Source organism: Pseudophryne corroboree, chromosome 7 (genome assembly GCF_028390025.1).
Source record: "Pseudophryne corroboree isolate aPseCor3 chromosome 7, aPseCor3.hap2, whole genome shotgun sequence".
Classification (NCBI taxonomy): Eukaryota; Metazoa; Chordata; class Amphibia; order Anura; family Myobatrachidae; genus Pseudophryne; species Pseudophryne corroboree.
In genome coordinates, this window is record NC_086450.1 from 436,925,235 (window position 1) to 436,947,125 (window position 21,891).

Below are 21,891 nucleotides of genomic sequence, written 5' to 3' on the forward strand. Positions count from 1 at the left end.
ATCACTGTTGATTCCATTTGTAAAGCGCAACGGAATATGCTGCGCTATATAAGAAACTGTAAATAAATAAAAATAATACATTTACCAAGAACAATAGTTATTCACAGAGGACGGAACAACTGAATAGTATTAAGGTGAATGCTAAAAAAAAATGGTAAACACAAAAATAAAACTAAAAGTGAGTATAAATCTTTGCTACTCAAAACAGCCACTGGATCTATTGCTGTGCAGGTAACTATGCAAAAAACGTGCCGTTACCCCAGTATCCAATAACAATTACCGTAGTATTTTTTGAATTTATAGAAGTTCGGTTGTTTGCTATTTGTTACAAGGAAAGTTTTTGCACAGTTACTTGCATGGGAGGCAACTGTTAAAAATGTTACTGGGGTTCTTATAACCTCTCCAGGAAGGTCTCACCCAAATTCGGGAGTCTCCCGGACATTCTGAGAACCAATATACAGGACATTAATTCACTAGGAACATCACATTGCTTCATCCCTCAATGATGTCTCAGTAACTTGATCCATTACACATACTTACCAACTTCTGAATTTTCCTCTCTGGGAGAAGCCAGTGGGCAGTAATGAGGGCGGAGCCAGACTATCAAATCATTAAGAACAATGGGGCGGGGCTAAAATGACACGATTAACATAGAAATGCGTCATTAAGTCCCGCCCCTCCCGACAGGCCACAAATTCATCAGTATTTAACTCCCCATTCTGCCCACTTCACTAGGTGGTGGTGGGATGCGGGAGGGGTGCTCACTCTTCCAGGGGTACAAAATCGGGAGTATCCCGCAGGATCTGGCATGCATCCTTATAAACATTGGTGCAGCCTACAAAATGGCTGCCTCCACCATGAACACTCTAATTCCAAACTACTTATGGGGAGATGTCTCAAACCTTGGAGAGAGATAAAGTATCATCAGTTTCTGTCCTTTTAAAGGCTGTGTTTGAAAAATGACAGCAGGAATCTGACTGGTTGGTACTTGACCTGCCTCCAAGGTTTGATACATATCCCCCTATCTATCTAAATTTTAATTGAATATATTTTTGTCAAAACTATCAGACAAATATTTAAAGGAAACGTCTCTGGAGATGTCTGAGGGCCCCTTATCCTCAGCTAATATGTAAACTACACGTCTTGTTTAGCACAATGATGCAGCTAGGAAATAAATAAATAACGGAGCCTATGTGAAATATGAGTGTGTATAACAGCCTGTGCTCTGTGTACCTTTACCAGCCAGCCTCTACCATGTTTTTCCACAGAATTTCATTAGTATATATAATGGGTATTACTGCACCGTGCCATTTATACTTTCCGTGATGTCAGGTTGCCGAGCAACACGTTGTTAGCGTCTGCTCCCCTCTAGCCCAGCATATATCTGCTGCCATTACGTCAACCCGTCCATAGGCACCCTGCATGAGAAAGGGACACATATACAGGGAAGCTTAAAGAGATATGGGGAGAGGTGCATCAAACATTGGATAGAGATAAAGGGGTCTATTCATGAAGCAGTGAAAGAGTGGAGAAGTGAGACAGTGGAGAAGTTGCCCATGGCAACCAATCAGCTGCTCTGTATAATTTTATAGTATGTAAATTATAAATGTTATGTCGATGCTGATTGGTTGCCATGGGCAACTTCTACACACTTTTCACTGCTTCATGAATAGACCCCAAAGTGTTGAGAGATAAAGTACAAACCAATCAGCTTCTAACTGTCAGTTTTCAAACACAGCCTGTAACACGTTAGAAGCTGACTGGATGGTACATTATCTCTCTCTTCACTTTATTGCTCTCAAAGCTTTGATACATCTCACCTATGATCATTAAAAAATGCTTATTTTCTCTGTTTAATAGTAATATGTAATCGCTGTATGCACAGGCGATTGTTTCACCGCAAGAACGTTCCATTGCAGTAAATTTTCCCGCACACAGGGGGTCATTCCGAGTTGTTCGCTTGTTATTTTTTTCTCGCAACGGAGCGATTACTCGCTAATGCGCATGCGCAATGTCCGCAGTGCGACTGCGCCAAGTAAATTTGCTATGCAGTTAGGAATTTTACTCACGGCATTACGAGGTTTTTTCTTCGTTCTGGTGATCGTAATGTGATTGACAGGAAGTGGGTGTTTCTGGGCGGAAACTGGCCGTTTTATGGGAGTGTGTGAAAAAACGCTACCGTTTCTGGGAAAAACGCGGGAGTGGCTGGAGAAACGGAGGAGTGTCTGGGCGAACGCTGGGTGTGTTTGTGACGTCAAACCAGGAACGACAAGCACTGAACTGATCGCACTGGAAGAGTAAGTCTCGAGCTACTCAGAAACTGCACAGAGAAGTCTTTTCGCAATATTGCGAATCTTTCGTTCGCAATTTTGATAAGCTAAGATTCACTCCCAGTAGGCGGCGGCTTAGCGTGTGCAAAGCTGCTAAAAGCAGCTTGCGAGCGAACAACTCGGAATGACCCCCACAATGCGATTGTTTCACTGTCAGCATGACCAAATGAATGAACCACCCCCTGTGGAGTTTGCACTACCCCAGTAAAATTGGGTAGGGACGTGATTGTGCATTTTAGAAAACCAGACTGAACAATGACAACCGGATCAATGCAATCTGGGGGTTATTCAGGTTTGTCAGCAAACCAAAAAAAGCACACTAGGGCAAAACCATACTGCACTGCAGGTGGGGCAGATGTAACATGTGCAGAGAGAGTGGGTTATATTGTTTCTGTGCAGGGTAAACACTGTCTGCTTTATTTTTACACTGCAATTTAGATTTCAGTTTGAACACACCACACCCAAATCTAATAGGCCCTACACACTGGCCGACATCAGTCAAAGATATGAACGATCTCGTTCATAAATGTATGAGATACCGTTCATATCTTTGAGTGTGGAGGCTCCAGCGATGAACGATGCGCGGCCCCGCGCTCGTTCATCGCTGGTCTCCCGTCGGCTGTGCATGCAGGCCAATATGGACGATCTCATCCATATTTGCCTGCACTTCAATGCAGCCGGGTGACGGGGGGAGTGAAGAAACTTCACTCCCCCGTCACTGCCCTCCGCCGCCGAGTCGCCCGTCGGCCGTATCCGCTGTCGGGCAGCTCGGCGACGGATCAGCCAATGTGTAGGGCCCATAACTCTCTCTGCACGTTACATCTGCCCCACCTGCAGTGCACATGGTTTTGCCCATTAGTGGGCTTTTTTGGTTTGCTAACAAACCTGAATAAGGCCCTCTGGGCCTGATTCACACCTGATCGCTGCTGTGCAAAATCGTCTGCACAGCATCCGATTATCGAATGATTGCGCATGCGTATGCACCGCAATGCGCATGTGCATCACCAAACAGCGACAGGATGGTGTGAAAACTTCGATCGCACGGTGTACGCAAGGTGATGGACAGGAAGTGGACGTTTGGGAGTGCCAGGAAAAACGCAGGCGTTTCCAAGCGTTTTCAGGGAGGGTGTGTGGCGTCAGCTGCGGCCCCAATCAGCCTGTTTGTATTGCACTGTAGGAGTAGGTCCTGGGATACGCACTGACTGCACAGAACTGAAAAATCATTACATGGTGAGTGAGTTGTGAATGGATTTGCAGATGTCTGCTGCCTGGCGAAGTTTTCGCACGGCGTACACATGCATTCGCTCTCCCTGGGCGGCGACTATCTGATCGCAGACCTCTGCAAATTTGCAGCACAGCGAACAGGCCTGAATTTTCCCCTCTGATTGCCAATTAATGATAAATATTGTGCAAAACATTACCTACGGGATACAGGCACGCACCCCCTTAAATTGAAGTTTAAATAAATCTAAACTCTTTTAATGAAGCCGCCCCCTCTATTCTCTTCCTTCGAGCCAAGTGCTGGGATCTTTGGCTTTACAGTATATCCAATAGACAATTCCTTCAGGGTCAGTAAAAAAAAAACACAAAAAAAAATCTTGAGGCTTTTAAATGGTTAACAGAAATTCCTGACTTGTGCAATGGTTTTAATTTTTTATTGTATTTGTTCCTGGCGCATTCACCAACCAGTTAAAAGGCTTCTTATCTTATCGCGGCTGAGCTATTCCCTACCATGTCTTGTTCCCATCACAGAACACTGAACCTAAAATGCTAATTATTTTATGTAAAAGGTCCACTCATTCCGTTCACACAAAAAAATTCATTGTTTTAGGAGCTTATCATAACAAATATTGAAAAGATACGGCTGTGATTATGGGGGAGGTATTTTTCCCCATGCACATCGGGTTTTCTGTTAGTGATCCCAATTAAAGTACAGTACAGGGATCCTAGAATCATACGTCACAATGTTGAAGATAAGATGATCGGGACAGGTAGCGATGAAGGGGGTCATTCCGAGTTGATCGCTCGCTGCCGATTTTCGCAGCGTAGCGATCAGGTAAAAAAACGGCAAAACTGCGCATGCACCGCAATGCGCGGGCGCGTCGTACGGGTACAAAGAGGATCGGTGATGGGCGATGGATTTAGCGAAGATTCCATTCGCACAGCCGAACGCAAGGTGATTGACAGGAAGAAGGCGTTTATGGGTGGCAACTGACCGTTTTCTGGGAGTGTTTGAGAAAACGCAGGCGTGTCCAGGCGTTTGCAGGGTGGGTGTCTGACGTCGATTCCGGCACCAAAAAGACTGAAGTGATCGCAAGGGCTGAGTATGTCCAGAGATACTCTGAAACTGCGCAAAATGTTTTTGAACCGCTCGGCTGCACAGGCGTTCGCACACTTGTAAAGCCAAAATACACTCCCCCGTGGGCGGCGACTATGCATTTGCACGGCTGTTAAAAGTAGCTAGCGAGTGATCAACTCGGAATGACCCCCGAAAAATGATTGGGACAATTCAGTCTCAGTCGTGACAGAGCGGCTGAAATCAGGACGGTTGTGAAGTATTCTAAAATGGCTGATAACAGAAGACGAGAGCTTGCAGTGAGGATGAAAATGATACATACAGTGTTAAACATGGGATGTAGTTATGTGACCGGCGGTTGGGGCTACTTTGCGCTTGCCCCAACTCCCCCCCCCCCCCTTCTGACGGGCATCTGATTGCCGGGATCCCGGGGCCGGTCGTGCAATACCAACCCGTCAAACATATTCATGTAACTTTTCAGTCACCAATATTTCTCCTTAGCTTGAGTCTATTGGCTCGGGGAAGGCCACAGCTGAATGTCTGGGGTCTATATGGAACTAGTTGTTCCATTTATCTTATATCAGGGGACTCTGTGATCTACTTTAAAATCTGAAAATCCTTTGTGATCTACTACGTAGGAACATTTGCGCAAGCAGTAGGCGAGCCTCTGAAAAAAAGGTGGTGTAGTGTGCCAAACAGGGTGTGTGGCAAGGTGCTTGAGAACTGTCCTACCAAAATCAGGCACTGACCTCCACAGGAATAAAACATACACATTGGCCCCAACAGTAATAAAACACATTGTCGCCCACAGGGGAAAACCCAAGCACATTGTCCCTCACAGGAGAACACCCCAAACTCTTTGTCCTGCACAGGAAAAAAACTTAAACACATTATCCCCCAAAGGAATTAAAAAAAAAAAAAAAAAAAACATTGTCCCTCACAAATAAATATAAGTTACATTAAATTGCCCCAGCTCCCTCACAGAAGACTAGCCGCTGCTTCAGCCAACAGAGCATTCAGTGCAGCGGCCAATAAAAATAACCCAGATTCTTATTGGCTGCAGCTGGCTGTCCGCTGGGATCGACTGGCTGAGTGTCCGCTATTGACTGTTTGGCCACCACAACACTTTTGCACTCATTCCTCACGTTTGCAAACTCTTTGTTATGTTATGTTTTATTTGCATCGGTGTGTGTCACGTTTGCCTGAGGGGTCTAGGGGGAACACTCATGGGCGACCCTCTCTCCAAGATGGTGCAGTCTCTCACCTTCTAGGGGGAGCTGAAGATCCAATTCCCCAGGGGAAGCTTCATCTGATCTTAGCGTCATCCACCAGTCTTGCTGCCTGAAGACTCCCATACCCCAAGCGACACTATGGCTGCAAGGGTTGAGAAGAAATATGGCCCTTTTTTCTTTTAGAGATGGTCTATAGACCCAAGCCCCCAGCATAGTCTAGAGCACCGCACTGGATGCTTCAAACAAACAAAAACAATGAGTAGGCAAGGGGTAAACTTTCAGATAGCTGACACTGTGAGATGTCTCCTAAGGTAAATATAAGGCGTTTCAAGTGGCTTCCTATGGTTTCTTCAATAATCATTCACACAGACATCTGCTATGTATAGAAGCATAAGCTGCTTGCTCCAAGGAACAGAGTTCATGCTTACAAGCAGTCCATGGTTTCCAGGGGCACACTGAAACTTTTATTTCCCTAAACTGTATATGTTCAATTTATTTCAGTACTGACAAAAGAAGTCCTAGTTTTCTGCTTGTCAGATTCAGCTCTTGTCCATCCATGCTCTGTAGACAATGGGCATCCCAACTTTTTTCTGGGAGCGCAATATTAAGTAGCCCTAATTCTTAATATGCCACACATCTGTCCCTCAAATTCATAATATGCCACACAGCAGTGACCCAAATTAAATATGCATTACACGTGTAAATACAGTGCATCCAGAAAGTATTCACAGCACTTTTTCCACATTTGGTTATGTTACAGCCTTATTCAAAACTGGAATAAATTCATTTTTCCCTCAAAATTCTACACACAATACCCCATAATAACAACGTAAAAAAAGTTATTTTTTGAGATTTTTGTAGATTTATTAAAAATAAAAAAACTAAGAAATTACATGTGCATAAGTATTCACAGCCTTTGCTCAATACTTTGTTGATGCAACTCTGAAAGCAATTATTCCATTTTGGAATAATGCTGTAACATAACAAAATGTGGAAAAAGTGAAGCGCTGTGAATACTTTCCGGATGAACTGTACATGTACAGTATATACCTCACACCAGGTTGCTAAGAGATTCATAACGCAGGCAGAGGCTGTGGAGTTATGCTTACTGTGGAGCCCACATTCAATCTGAAATATCAGTGCCCCCCTTCTACTCCCAGAGTACAGGGGGCACAAACCTCTCAACTGCCTCCCCTCAACCCAAGCTAAGCATTCCGCACACATCGGGTGCCCTGCAACACCACCCCTATAGCAGGCGGTTAGCTGCACATGGCAGTGCCCCCTGGACAATATTTAAAAACATTGGCATGTGTGCAAGTCCCGAACACTTATGGAAGCTTATTAGCAAATGTTACTATTACTATTACAGTTTGATAGGACTCAGTTTGTTTTACAGCTTTTGTTTTATGTCACTTGCTACTGGTGACAGAGGTACTAATTACTTGTCAGTCCAGTATAAGTCGTTAGCGGGTACACCTGTCCTATACTGTGTTTTGTCATAGATGAATTCACACATCAATATATCATGTGACTTAGGGGTCTATTCATGAAGCAGTGAAAAGAGTGAAGAAGTGAGACAGTGGAGAAGTTGCCTACGGCAACTAATCAGTGTTGAGGTAACCATTTATCAAGTGTATTCTGTAAACTTATCCATAGCAGTTGATTGGTTGCCATGGGCAACTTCTCCACTTCTCCAGTGGCTCACTTCTCCACTCTTTTCACTGCTTCATGAATAGACCCCTATATCCTCCACTAAGGGGCCCCATACACTTATACGACATGACGGTCCGTCATGTCGTATAAGATTTCGTCCAACCTCCCGGCAGCCTCCCCGTTGGTAAGATAGTATTAGATATATCGTATGCATTTTTTTTTTGCATATGATGTATCTTTTACTATCCTATCTACCGTATATACTCGAGTATAAGTCGACCCGTATATAAGCCGAGGCATCTAATTTTACCACAAAAACCTGGGAAAACTTATTGACTCGAGTATAAGCCTAGGGTGGGAAATGCAGCTCTAGCCGTACACAGCCCTCATACTGCCAGATATGCCCCCACAGTGCCAGATATGCACTCATAGTGCCAGATATGCCCCCACAGTGCCAGATATGCCCTCACACTGCCAGATATGCCCCCACAGTGCTAGATATGCCCTCATAGTGCCAGATATGCCCCCACAGTGCCAGATATGCCCTCACACTGCCAGATATGCCCCCACAGTGCCAGATATGCCCTCATAGTGCCAGATATGCCCCCACAGTGACAGATATGCCCTCATACTGCTAGATATGCATGCCCCCTCAGTGTCAGATATGCCCTCACACTGCCAGATATGCCCCCACACAGTGCTAGTTATACCCCCACAGTGCCAGATATGCCCTCATACTGCCAGATATGCATGCCCCCTCAGTGCCACATATGCCCCCCCCCCAAGTGCCAAATATGCTCCCCCAGTGCCTGCTATACCTTACCCTCCGCCGCTCCCGCGTTGTCTTGTGAAGGAGGGACACGGAGGGCACAGAGCGCGCCTCTCCTTTGTCCCTCCTGCGTCTCCGGCGGCCGCGGCAGGTCTGTTAAATGAAGTGACGGTTCGTGAGCCAATCAGAGCTCACGAACGGGTACTTCCTTTAATAGACCCGCCGCTGCCGCAGGAGGGACACAGGAGAGGCGCGCTCTGTGCCCTCCGTGTCCCTCCTTCCCACTGCACTGCACTGCCAGCACTGACTCGAGTATAAGCCGAGGGGGCTTTTTCAGCACAAAAAAAGTGCTGAAAAAGTACGGTATTTACTGCAGGATCCGACATATCACGAGTGCAGCACTTGTGATATGTCGGATCTAGGGGGATCCGATCCGATGCCAACGGGAACGCGCATCGGATCGGATCGGGGGAAAACCCCCCCGAAAATGCCTGATTTCACCCAATATATCGGGCCGAATGCCTGAATTGGGCTGAAATCGAGCATAATCGGCCTAGTGTATGGGGCCCTTAAGACCTCCAAATATTGTGATCACTTAGGTGTCATGTTTATGCTAGCAGCAAACTCTGGCAAACGTGAGGCCTATATAGAGCAGTGCGTCGTCTCAGTACGACCGCAATGCCAGATAACAATCCACACCATGCAGTACGGATGGTGTAATGGTTAGCATTACTGCCTCACAGCACTAAGGTCTTGGGTTCGATTCCCACCATGGCTCTAACTGTGTGGAGTTTGAATATTCTCCCCGTACTTGCGTGGGTTTCCTCCAGGTACTATGGTTTCTTCCCACACTCCAAAAATATACTGGTAGGTTAACTGGATTCCAACAAAATTAACCCTAGCGTGAATGTGTGCGCGTGTACATGTGATAGGGAATATAGATTGTAAGCTCCATTGGGGCAGGGACTGATGTAAATGGCCAAATATTCTCTGTAAAGCGCTGTGGAATATGTGTGCACTATATAAATAACTGATGATGATGATACTGGCCAGATCACTAACAGGTATGGGGCTGACGCAGTGCTGGAGTTAATTGGGTGTACTGTGATGAAGGGAAAATGGCATATAAGTGCCCACATGCTGAGCTGTATGCATTTTACCATGTCCAAATCTGCTCAAGCCGCGGTCGCCTCAACTCGCCCTCACTTACCTATGCCTTTGTGAGACGCTCCCACTGCGACCCATTTCTGTTTGCTGAGCATTAAAACCAGTTTCCTCATCGTTGGCCCCCCTGTCCTGTCTAAATGGCAATCCTATAAAAGGACACTTTCAAAATGAGGGCTAATATGACTGAGGTAAACAAATTGATTCCAATGTTCCGCTTGGGAACAAAACTTTTCAAAGTACCATATGACCCACACAGTTGAACAGATCTTTTTCTGTAAATGTTCCGTAACACATGAGCACAAGTGATCATTCTACAAACTTTCTTGTTTTTTTTTTTTATTAACGAGAGCTGGTTACACAGCAGTGCATTGTGGGATACTGCTGCAGGCCTGGTAATAGAGGTATGCCCCTTGTTTGCCAGACCATCTTTAACCATAATAGAATTGCTACTCATGTTTACCAAGTAACCGCTTTTAAACGCAATGGAATATGCAGGCGCTATATAAATAAATGTTAATACCGTACATAAATTATTATTATTATTATTTTATTTATAAGGCGCCACAAGTGTTTTGCAGCGCCGTACCTACTACACACATTAGAACAAGACAGTCACTGAGTAGGAGAGAGCTGGAATTGAAGTGTGAGAGAAGAGGGCTGTGAGAACAGGGGGGGGGGGGGGGGGCTGCTCCACGGAGCTTACTTAAATGGGCGTACCCGTGTTTTAATGGGTAAGATTGGGCTACATGGTTTTTGTGGAACGTCCCTCTACAACAGGCCAAAGCAAAAATATTCCTTCCATCACTGTACTAATATGACCAGCATTTGCAATTGGCTTATTAGAGAATGCTCCGTCAAGCTATTGGATTACAAGAACTAGAAATGTTTTAGGTACACCTGAACAGTCTGTCAAGTCAAAGACTTGCAACAGAGGAGGAAGTTACACAGTTCTTGTCTGAATTACAGTGACCGCTATGTCACGGGGCTTATTTCTCAATTAAGGGCCTGCAAACCCGACTTTTTCACAGTTGAGCAATTAACGGTGGCGTGCTTATGCACCTAAGTCGCACTGCGCAGGTGCCGCGATGGTGTTGAGACGGCATTCGCAGAGAGGATTTAATCACAAGTTGGCTGATAGTCAGCGACCACTTAGTGGGGGTAAGCCTGCGATCCGGTACGCAGTAACAACGTCTCCAGCGCTTTCATTCCTGCAGCCGTGCTGCGTGGTTAGAGGAACACTTAGAACTTTGATAATCGACTGATCTGCAAAGGTCTTTGCCGCTGGGATTTGCAAAGGCGGTGTCTCAACACAAGTTCAGGCAGCAGCACCATTTGCAGAATTTCGCGCAGCCGCTGCGTACAAATTTGCAGCTGCGAATGCATTCGACTACATCTCTGAATTAGGACCTATATCTGTATTTACAATACATTAAAAACTGTCAGTGGCTGTAACTGTACATGAGGCTCAATCAAACTGGGTCCATGGTTCAACGACACCTGGAAATCTGCAGGTTACACATCACAGTGCTGCAGGCACCAAACAAACATGCACACGGACATGCAGATTGGAGACCTGGAGGATGTATCAGATCAGAATGCACAGGAGCAGGACTGTACTATTAACTGCAATACTCCTGGGCATACCTCCTGAAATTGCACCTCTGCCACAATAACCTAATGATCACAAACACTTCATCTTGGAGACATATCGGAACAATTACCTGTTACGATGCGGCCCTTCTTCCGTGCAAAACTACTGCTGTATTCACACCAAGGAAACACACATTGCACAAGCGGCAGGCTTGCCAAACTTACTGAATAACTTACAGATCATTTGCCTCATAGAGCTGTTTACTGACATTATCTATGTCACACAAAACTTTACCAACACACTGAGCCCAAAAATAAGGACCACTGAAACGGTGGAGCCTAAATGTAAACCAGCAGAGTAGACCATACTCATTTTACTGCCTACCTTTTTTTTTAGTTTTTTTTTTAGTTAAACTTTTTTTTTTTTTTTTTTTGTTAAGCAATGGACAATTTGTATTTTGTCGCATACAGGAGGGTTATTTACAATATGCTGGGTCGGCTTGCCAACCTGGGGCAGGTACGGAGCCGGCAATGGGGGTGGGTGCGCTGGGAGATGGCATCATCTCCGCGCCGCCTCTCTCTATGCAGTGAATGGGTACCGGGTTGCAACTACCCGGGTAACCCGTTTACACTGCGCCTGACCCGGGAATAACCCTTCTTATAACCCGGGTTGAATTACCGGGTCAGGCGACTCGGGATTTCTGGAGTGACCCTTTCACTCTGCACAGCGACCCGTGTCGACCTGGCAATATAGCGGGTTATTTGTGCGGTGTGAAAGGGGAATAAGCCACCTCCTAGTCACTGTCCAGGAACGCGCAATACATTTTAAAAACATTTCGGAGGCCGTGAGTCTCTTGTGCTCCTCAATCGCAACTGCAACTCTGTACGTACGGAATCTGGACGCATGCGCAGTGCGTCTTACATTCGCGCGCAGAAGAACAAAATCATTCCACTGCATCCAACATGGCCGCTGTGTCGGACTCAAAATCACACCCATTATCTATAAACGGGCTATGCTTGCTGAGTTTTCACGTGGCGTACTTTAGGGTACAGTACGGTGTGAGCAGAATTGTTAATATAATGCCATTCAGGCTGATGATGGTCCACAGGCCTACTTTATTCTAACTGCGCTACCTATGGCCACCAATCACATTTTCCCTACACTGTCTTAACGTGCGCTACAGTGCTTAAAGCTACTGGCTGATTGGCTCGGTTGCAAGGGGAACGCTTTATTAGCCAATCCCCCTCTGCGTCAGTTAACATACTCTGGCAGGCCTACAGCTCAACAGGTAAGTTGTGCGAGATTTATCATTGGCCATGCTGCAGTGCATGCTGGGAAAGTCTGCAACTAGATCTGATAAAACGTATAGTAGTACAATAATCGCTGTGTTACTTTCGTGGAATGTTGACAGACCGACCAGTACATGTGTTTGGAAGGTTACCGCAGCATACCTGAGCTGTGCGTAATTTAAAGAGTGAATTCCTACAGTACGCTCCATGCCCAAATCTCAATTTACGCCCAACTTTTGTTACACATTGCTAAGGCTTAAAGTGCTTAAAACTTTGCATGCAAAATTAGACTGATCAACACAGGAAATGTCCGTCCTCCCCATTTTTTTTTAAAGCAACATTAATCCATCTCCAATTACCGCTTTAAAAAATATATATATATATTGATGTTATGCAAAAGTTTTCAAAGCAACACAGGAATTACATGAAGTGTGTGCACAGGAATGACAATGTACTGTCTCGCCTGATACCCGAAGGGTTAACGACCCTAATTCTAGGACTGGGGGGACTAATGAACATGCACACAATGCCAAGACAAGACCCTCCTAACAATACAAGGAGCACAATGCTCCTGCTACTAAAACCTGCTGCAAACCTTAACTTCCTACCCACCACCTCCCCCCACAGCCAGCAGGCACCCCCCAGCCACTCCACTGCAACCTAACTACATGGGTTACTTCATAAAATAGCCATGTGCAAAAAAAACTAAACTAAACAGATCTAGGATGCTACATTACCCACTGCTGGGGGGGCACTGGTGACCTCCTATGGGCACAGGGTGGGGAGTATTACACTGCTGGTGTTCTGTAACCAGCACTTTGCAGCACTAGAAGCGCTCTGTGCCAGGAGATAATATTTTAGGGAGGGCAGGCTCTGCAGAGGTTATTTTAACAAGCATACAGACAGATGCCAACATGCTCTGCCCACTGGAATGTCTGAGAGCATGGGGAGGGAGGGTCTCCTCCATGCCAGTCTTTGGGGAGAATTAGAAAGGAAGCTGAGGGGTGCATGGATCCCATACCCCAAAAATAAGAGGCCTCTTCCTCTACACATCTCATGCAACAGGCCCCTGTACAGCTGGAGGGATGGGAGGGAGAGAGGGACCTCTGGTGATGGGGAAGCCAGGGTCACTCTCACTCCCCCTGCAGATGCATGCACAACACCACCCAGACCCACAACTGCAAAAAAGAGGGGGACACACACTCACCCCACAGGGCTCTCTTCTTCCAGCTGTGGGGGTCTTCTCTGTGCCAAGGAGGGTCTGTGTGCAGCAGGGGGGCAGGGAGGGTGATCCTCTCCCCCCACCCCTCCCAACTCCGGGTGAGAGCGCAGCAGAGGCCACGGGTGGAAGAGGATCGGGTGTCTGATTCAGCCCCAGACCAGGGAGAGATGTGAGCCAGCCAGGGAAGGATGAGGGGAGGGGAGAAGGGAGGAGGGTGAGAGAGGGAAACAAGAGCCTGCAAGGAAGGGAGGGGGAGAAAGAGAGAGAGAGAGAGAGAGAGAGTCCTGCTCCCCTTGGAGCCACATTGTACTCTATAGACAGATACCGTGTATGTAGTGATATGGCTGCAGTTAGATTAGTGATAAGATTACAGTTACAAGGACCATAGAGTAATAGGGGGCATGCAACATGGATAGAATGAGTGGGTGGTAGTAGGACCCACATCAGACCCTTGGAGTAACACAAGAGACTGGTGGGATGACTTTGAGCTGAATGGCAAACTACTGTGGAACTACAAGTCCCAGACTACAGCAAGCTGGGACTTGCAGCTCCACAACAGCTAGCAAGTCATTATCAAATGTAAACTTGCCAATATTGCAGCATATACACATATTCCCAGCTATGCAAATGTACAGGGGACAAGACTACAAAGCCTGGGACTGTCTGAGCCAGCAGCTATGGGATGAGGCTGGGCAGAGGGATAGTCTATAAATATTAAGAAGAAGAATTGCCATCATGCAGAAACAGGTTTATGTGAGACCCACACATCACTCAGAGATGGTAACACACCCTGGGAGTACAGACAGGCTACAGGTACTAATCAGCCCTCCTGGCTACAAGCTATACAGCAGTGTGGGGGAACTGGTGGCCTTAGGGCCCTCCAGGCCTGCTCTGGGGGCCACAGTTCCATTCTGCCAGAGCTGTTTGTTATAGCCGGAGTAAAATGCCTGCTGATATATTAATACAGATAGGTGTCTCTTTCTTTGATTTGATGTATTGATTTATTGGGCAGCAAGGATGGTGTAATGGTTAGCATTACTACCTCACAGCACTGAGGTCATGGGATCGGTTCAATGTGTGGAGTTTGTATATTCTCCCCGTACTTGCGTGGGTTTTCTCTGAATACTCCGGTTTCCTCCCACAGTCCAAAAATATACTGTTAGGTTAATTAAAACAAAATTAACCATATCGTGAATGTGTATGTGAGTACATGTGGTACGGAATATAGATTGTAAGCTCCACTGAGGCAGGGACTAATGGGCATATATTCTCTGTAAAGCACTGCGGAATGTGTGTGCGCTATATAAATAACTGGTAATAATAATTTATATTACTAGTGAAATTAAGGCTCTTTTGAAAGGGACAGGGCCACCCCATGTGGACATTGCTTTATCAGGGTGTCCATCACTGATGTAGAGCTCACACTTATAAAACATTAAACCATAAAATGAATTATATGCTAGTCATGCTTAAATGCCACCATTATATAGTATCTTCATCGCTGTGACAGTGAGAATTACCATATTTACCGTTCCCATGGGAAAACGTGAAAAAACTGCACAGTGTAGCCATTTAAGACTGAATATGTTCATAATGGCTTCAGTATGGTCAGACCTCTTATACTTTGCTCTAATTTGCTTTTACTCTGATACAGAGGTTCCCAAACTTTTTAGAATCACGGCGCCCTAGAGTATCAATATATTTTTCATGGCACCCCCTAGGCAAACGTTTCTTATTGAGAAATGTACAAAAAAAATATTAAATTAAGTAAATTGTGTTTATTATATGTCATCCTTAGGTTCAATTGTGTGGTGAGGGACAGGACTCACTTCTGTTTGTCCACATATTTTATGACTGGAAGCCACTAGTACTGGTTTTGCCTATTGCATTGACAGTAAATAATTTTAATTGGTCCTGGACCACCAACCCAGGGCACCCCTGCAAGTGTCCCGTGGCACTCCAGGGTGCCACGGCACACAGTTTGAAAACCACTGCTCTAATAGGTTACATTTGTGGATTCGTGGACAACTTTCAAACTGTAGAACCAGTTGGAGAATGACTTTGAAACTATTTTGAGCATCCTTCCAAAAGGTTCATGAGGCAGATTCAATTACACGTGAGCGGCTTCGCGTGATGTGTGCTGCTCACATAACAGCAAACACCGTTGCTCAATACTGCTTGCCGGGAGGTTTATCAGAGGAGGGGTCAGTCTCTGTGCGGGCCACCTCTCTCGTGGCACAGTTGTGAGGTCTATGGCCCATGTGCAGGTCTCCAGGAACATGCCGCCTTGTTTTCTGAAATCTCTCAGAACTATGGAGAAGTTAGTACAATGTATGGGTGCAGGGTGTACGGCGTGGGCCGCCCTGGACTCAGGGGCCCATGTCCACTGCTCACTGTGTACTCATTATAGATACAAACATGTCTAATTGCGCATCCAGCGAGCATAAGTGAGCAAGAGACGCGTCCCGCAAAGTTGTGACGGTGGCAGCTGGTGAGTCATTTAGCTCTATTTACTAAGCCAAGGGTGGAGATAAAGTGGATGGAGATAAATGCCCTTATTTATCAATGAGTGATACATTTCACTGTGAGTGATAAATTGCACCAGCCAATCTGCTCCTGTCATTTTTTAAACACAGCCTGTGACATGGAAGTTAGGAGCTGATTGGCTGGTGCAATTTATCACTCATTGATAAATAAGGGCAAATGTACCAGCCAATCAGCTCCTAACTTCCATGTCACAGGTTGGGTTTGAAAAATGACATTTAAGATCTGGTTGGCTGGTACTTTATCTCCATCCAGTTTATCTCCACCCAAGGCTAAAGGGCTGTACAGACTGCGAGAAGTGGAGGGAGATATGTGCTGAGCGGTCTAGCACAGATTGCTCAGCACCCATCTCTTCTCCCGCTCAGCACAGCGCGATGTGTGCTGAGCGAGGGGGGACGGACAGACGGGGGGGCACTTATTTTACCCAGCGGTGAAATGAGCGACCTGCTAGATTGTGTCTGCATGCAGGCCAATCTAGCATCGGCGATAGCAACGCGCGGGACCGTGTGTCGCCGGCACCCCTACACATGGAGCGATCTGTTTCTAATTTCTAAGCAGTCTATTCAGATTGCTTAGAAGTTAGGTGAACATCGCTCCATGTGTACCCCCCTTTAGTAAACAGACCCCTAATCTGAGACTCTGAAAGTATGAGTCACTGGAGTGGAGGAAGAGGTTGTGTTCCGTGGTCAGTTATAAGCTGGTCACTGTACTCCGCTACAGTTGCTGCATCTACATTACATAGGATTCACTTTAGTTAAACCTGCATGTGCGAGGACAGCTGTTTGCTGGTAGAGCCCCCAAGACCCTGAGGTAAATATGGGATCCGGTCTGAAGGTCGACAATGTTTAGGTCGACCACTATTGGTCGACAGTCACTATGTCGACATGGTTCCTAGGTCGACATGGTTTCTAGGTCAACATGTTCTAGGTCGACAGGTCAAAGGGTCGACATTACTTTTTCCAAAAAAAAAATATTTTTTTGAACTTTTTCATACTTAATAATCCATGTGGACTACGATTGGAATGGTAATCTGTGCCGAGCAAAGCGGTAGTGGAGCGAGGCACCTTGCCCATGCGAGGGGACATGGTGCACTAATTGGACTTTCCAGTCACTGTACGGAGAAAACGACACCCAAAAAACATGAAAAACTCCTGTCGACCTTTTGAACTGTCGACCTAGACCATGTTGAACTGGAACCCCTGTCGACTTTCCAATCCTGTCGACCTAGTGCCTGTCGACCTATAGTGGTCGACTGAAACATTGATGACCTAGAACCTGTCGATGCAATAACAGAAGCCACATGGTATCGTCACACAGAAACTTTAGGTTACATCAGGGCAAAGGTCTCGTGGGTGCCAAAAACACCCTGCACAGCTACAGGGACAATTTTTCCTTTAACGTGGAAGGATCTGCCTATGCGTGCCTGGCTCAGCTTGCTGCATTAATCCCCATCTGCTATCTGATAGCTCACCAAGGTTATTCTGCCTTAAACAAACACATTTTATAGGCCAATACCCTTACTTTACATAATTATTATTGTACTGACTAAGCCAACAAATACAGTGAGGTAAATGACAGAGGGCGTCACACAGACATCAGCGGCGTGGCTCTACTTATTATCAAAAATCAATTGAAAGTATTGAAGCCTGCACTGAGTCTCTTCCACCACAGCAGTGCCTATCAGGTACAGTGCCTTGTTCATGGTAGACGCACACATGTCGTCCAATGGCATATAACCGCAAGATAAAGGCTATTATATATTAGAGATGAGCGGGTTCGGTTCCTCGGAATCCGAACCCGCCCGAACTTCATGGTTTTTTTCACGGGTCCGAGCGACTCGGATCTTCCCGCCTTGCTCGGTTAACCCGAGCGCGCCCGAACGTCATCATGACGCTGTCGGATTCTCGCAAGGCTCGGATTCTATCGCGAGACTCGGATTCTATATAAGGAGCCGCGCGTCGCCGCCATTTTCACACGTGCATTGAGATTCATAGGGAGAGGACGTTGCTGGCGTCCTCTCCATTTAGATTAGAAGAGAGAGAGTGAGATTGATTTTAAACAGAGACACTTGATTTACTGGAGCTTAGGAGTACTGTAGAGAGTGCAGAGTTTAGTAGTGACTGACCACAGTGACCACCAGACAGTGCAGTTTTATTTAATATAATCCGTTCTCTGCCTGAAAAAAACGATACACAGTGACTCAGTCACATACCATATCTGTGTGCACTGCTCAGCCCAGTGTGCTGCATCATCTATGTATATATCTGACTGTGCTCACACAGCTTATAATTGTGGGGGAGACTGGGGAGCAGTGCCAGTTATAGGTTATAGCAGGAGCCAGGAGTACATATTATTAAAATTAAACAGTGCACACTTTTGCTGCAGGAGTGCCACTGCCAGTGTGACTGACCAGTGACCTGACCACACTGACCACCAGTATAGTTAGTAGTATACTATATTGTGATTGCCTGAAAAAGTTAAACACTCGTCGTGTGACTTGTGTGGTGTTTTTTTTTTATTCTATAAAAAACTCATTCTGCTGACAGACAGTGTCCAGCAGGTCCGTCATTATATAATATATACCTGTCCGGCTGCAGTAGTGATATATATATATTTTTTATATCATTATTTATCATCCAGTCGCAGCAGACACAGTACGGTAGTTCACGGCTGTAGCTACCTCTGTGTCGGCACTCGGCAGTCCATCCATAATTGTATACCACCTACCCGTGGTTTTTTTTTCTTTCTTCTTTATACATACATACTACATCTCATTATCAACCAGTCTATATTAGCAGCAGACACAGTACAGTAGTCCACGGCTGTAGCTACCTCTGTGTCGGCACTCGGCAGTCCGTCCATAATTGTATACCACCTACCCGTGGTTTTTTTTTCTTTCTTCTTTATACATACATACTACATCTCTTTATCAACCAGTCTATATTAGCAGCAGACACAGTACAGTAGTCCACGGCTGTAGCTACCTCTGTGTCGGCACTCGGCAGTCCATCCATAATTGTATACCACCTACCCGTGGTCTTTTTTTCTTTCTTCTTTATACATACATACTACATCTCATTATCAACCAGTCTATATTAGCAGCAGACACAGTACAGTACGGTAGTCCACGGCTGTAGCTACCTCTGTGTCGGCACTCGGCAGTCCGTCCATAATTGTATACCACCTACCCGTGGTTTTTTTTTCTTTCTTCTTTATACATACATACTACATCTCTTTATCAACCAGTCTATATTAGCAGCAGACACAGTACAGTAGTCCACGGCTGTAGCTACCTCTGTGTCGGCACTCGGCAGTCCATCCATAATTGTATACCACCTACCCGTGGTTTTTTTTTCTTTCTTCTTTATACATACATACTACATCTCTTTATCAACCAGTCTATATTAGCAGCAGACACAGTACAGTAGTCCACGGCTGTAGCTACCTCTGTGTCGGCACTCGGCAGTCCGTCCATAATTGTATACCACCTACCCGTGTTTTTTTTTTCTTTCTTCTTTATACATACATACTACATCTCTTTATCAACCAGTCTATATTAGCAGCAGACACAGTACAGTAGTCCACGGCTGTAGCTACCTCTGTGTCGGCACTCGGCAGTCCATCCATAATTGTATACCACCTACCCGTGGTTTTTTTTTCTTTCTTCTTTATACATACATACTACATCTCTTTATCAACCAGTCTATATTAGCAGCAGACACAGTACAGTAGTCCACGGCTGTAGCTACCTCTGTGTCGGCACTCGGCAGTCCATCCATAATTGTATACCACCTACCCGTGGTTTTTTTTTCTTTCTTCTTTATACATACATACTACATCTCTTTATCAACCAGTCTATATTAGCAGCAGACACAGTACAGTAGTCCACGGCTGTAGCTACCTCTGTGTCGGCACTCGGCAGTCCGTCCATAATTGTATACCACCTACCCGTGGTTTTTTTTTCTTTCTTCTTTATACATACATACTACATCTCTTTATTAACCAGTCTATATTAGCAGCAGACACAGTACAGTAGTCCACGGCTGTAGCTACCTCTGTGTCGGCACTCGGCAGTCCATCCATAATTGTATACTAGTATCCATCCATCTCCATTGTTTACCTGAGGTGCCTTTTAGTTGTGCCTATTAAAATATGGAGAACAAAAATGTTGAGGTTCCAAAATTAGGGAAAGATCAAGATCCACTTCCACCTCGTGCTGAAGCTGCTGCCACTAGTCATGGCCAAGACGATGAAATGCCAGCAACGTCGTCTGCCAAGGCCGATGCCCAATGTCATAGTACAGAGCATGTCAAATCCAAAACACCAAATATCAGTAAAAAAAGGACTCCAAAACCTAAAATAAAATTGTCGGAGGAGAAGCGTAAACTTGCCAATATGCCATTTACCACACGGAGTGGCAAGGAACGGCTGAGGCCCTGGCCTATGTTCATGGCTAGTGGTTCAGCTTCACATGAGGATGGAAGCACTCAGCCTCTCGCTAGAAAAATGAAAAGACTCAAGCTGGCAAAAGCAGTAGCACCGCAAAGAACTGTGCGTTCTTCGAAATCCCAAATCCACAAGGAGAGTCCGACTCCAATTGTGTCGGTTGCGATGCCTGACCTTCCCAACACTGGACGTGAAGAGCATGCGCCTTCCACCATTTGCACGCCCCCTGCAAGTGATGGAAGGAGCACCCGCAGTCCAGTTCCTGATAGTCAGATTGAAGATGTCAGTGTTGAAGTACACCAGGATGAGGAGGATATGGGTGTTGCTGGCGCTGGGGAGGAAATTGACCAGGAGGATTCTGATGGTGAGGTGGTTTGTTTAAGTCAGGCACCCGGGGAGACACCTGTTGTCCGTGGGAGGAATATGGCCGTTGACATGCCTGGTGAAAATACCAAAAAAATCAGCTCTTCGGTGTGGAAGTATTTCACCAGAAATGCGGACAACAGGTGTCAAGCCGTGTGTTCCCTTTGTCAAGCTGTAATAAGTAGGGGTAAGGACGTTAACCACCTCGGAACATCCTCCCTTATACGTCACCTGCAGCGCATTCATAATAAGTCAGTGACAAGTTCAAAAACTTGGGCCGACAGCGGAAGCAGTCCACTGACCAGTAAATCCCTTCCTCTTGTAACCAAGCTCACGCAAACCACCCCACCAACTCCCTCAGTGTCAATTTCCTCCTTCCCCAGGAATGCCAATAGTCCTGCAGGCCATGTCACTGGCAATTCTGATGATTCCTCTCCTGCCTGGGATTCCTCCGATGCATCCTTGCGTGTAACGCCTACTGCTGCTGGCGCTGCTGTTGTTGCTGCTGGGAGTCGATGGTCATCCCAGAGGGGAAGTCGTAAGACCACTTGTACTACTTCCACCAAGCAATTGACTGTCCAACAGTCCTTTGCGAGGAAGATGAAATATCACAGCAGTCATCCTACTGCAAAGCGGATAACTGAGGCCTTGACATCCTGGGTGGTGAGAAACGTGGTTCCGGTATCCATCATTACTGCAGAGCCAACTAGAGACTTGTTGGAGGTACTGTGTCCCCGGTACCAAATACCATCTAGGTTCCATTTCTCTAGGCAGGCGATACCGAAAATGTACACAGACCTCAGAAAAAGAGTCACCAGTGTCCTAAAAAATGCAGCTGTACCCAATGTCCACTTAACCACGGACATGTGGACAAGTGGAGCAGGGCAGGGTCAGGACTATATGACTGTGACAGCCCACTGGGTAGATGTATGGACTCCCGCCGCAAGAACAGCAGCGGCGGCACCAGTAGCAGCATCTCGCAAACGCCA

The 21,891-nt window shown here is 46.0% G+C and overlaps 1 protein-coding gene across 6 annotated transcripts in view; it reads right to left on the reverse strand.

The window, feature by feature from the left end:
* Positions 1-21,891, reverse strand: part of EPN2 (epsin 2) — a 130,025-nt gene that overhangs the window by 75,035 nt on the left and 33,099 nt on the right. For 3 of the 6 annotated variants that reach the window (XM_063934889.1, XM_063934890.1, XM_063934885.1), the window contains exon 1: positions 13,535-13,624. The exons of 2 other annotated variants lie outside the window; for them this stretch is intronic. The gene's annotated coding sequence lies outside the window, so the exon portion shown is untranslated. Of the gene's footprint in view, positions 1-1,308; positions 1,411-13,534; positions 13,625-21,891 lie in introns of those variants that run through there. One more of the 6 variants, XM_063934887.1, reaches the window with a different exon arrangement.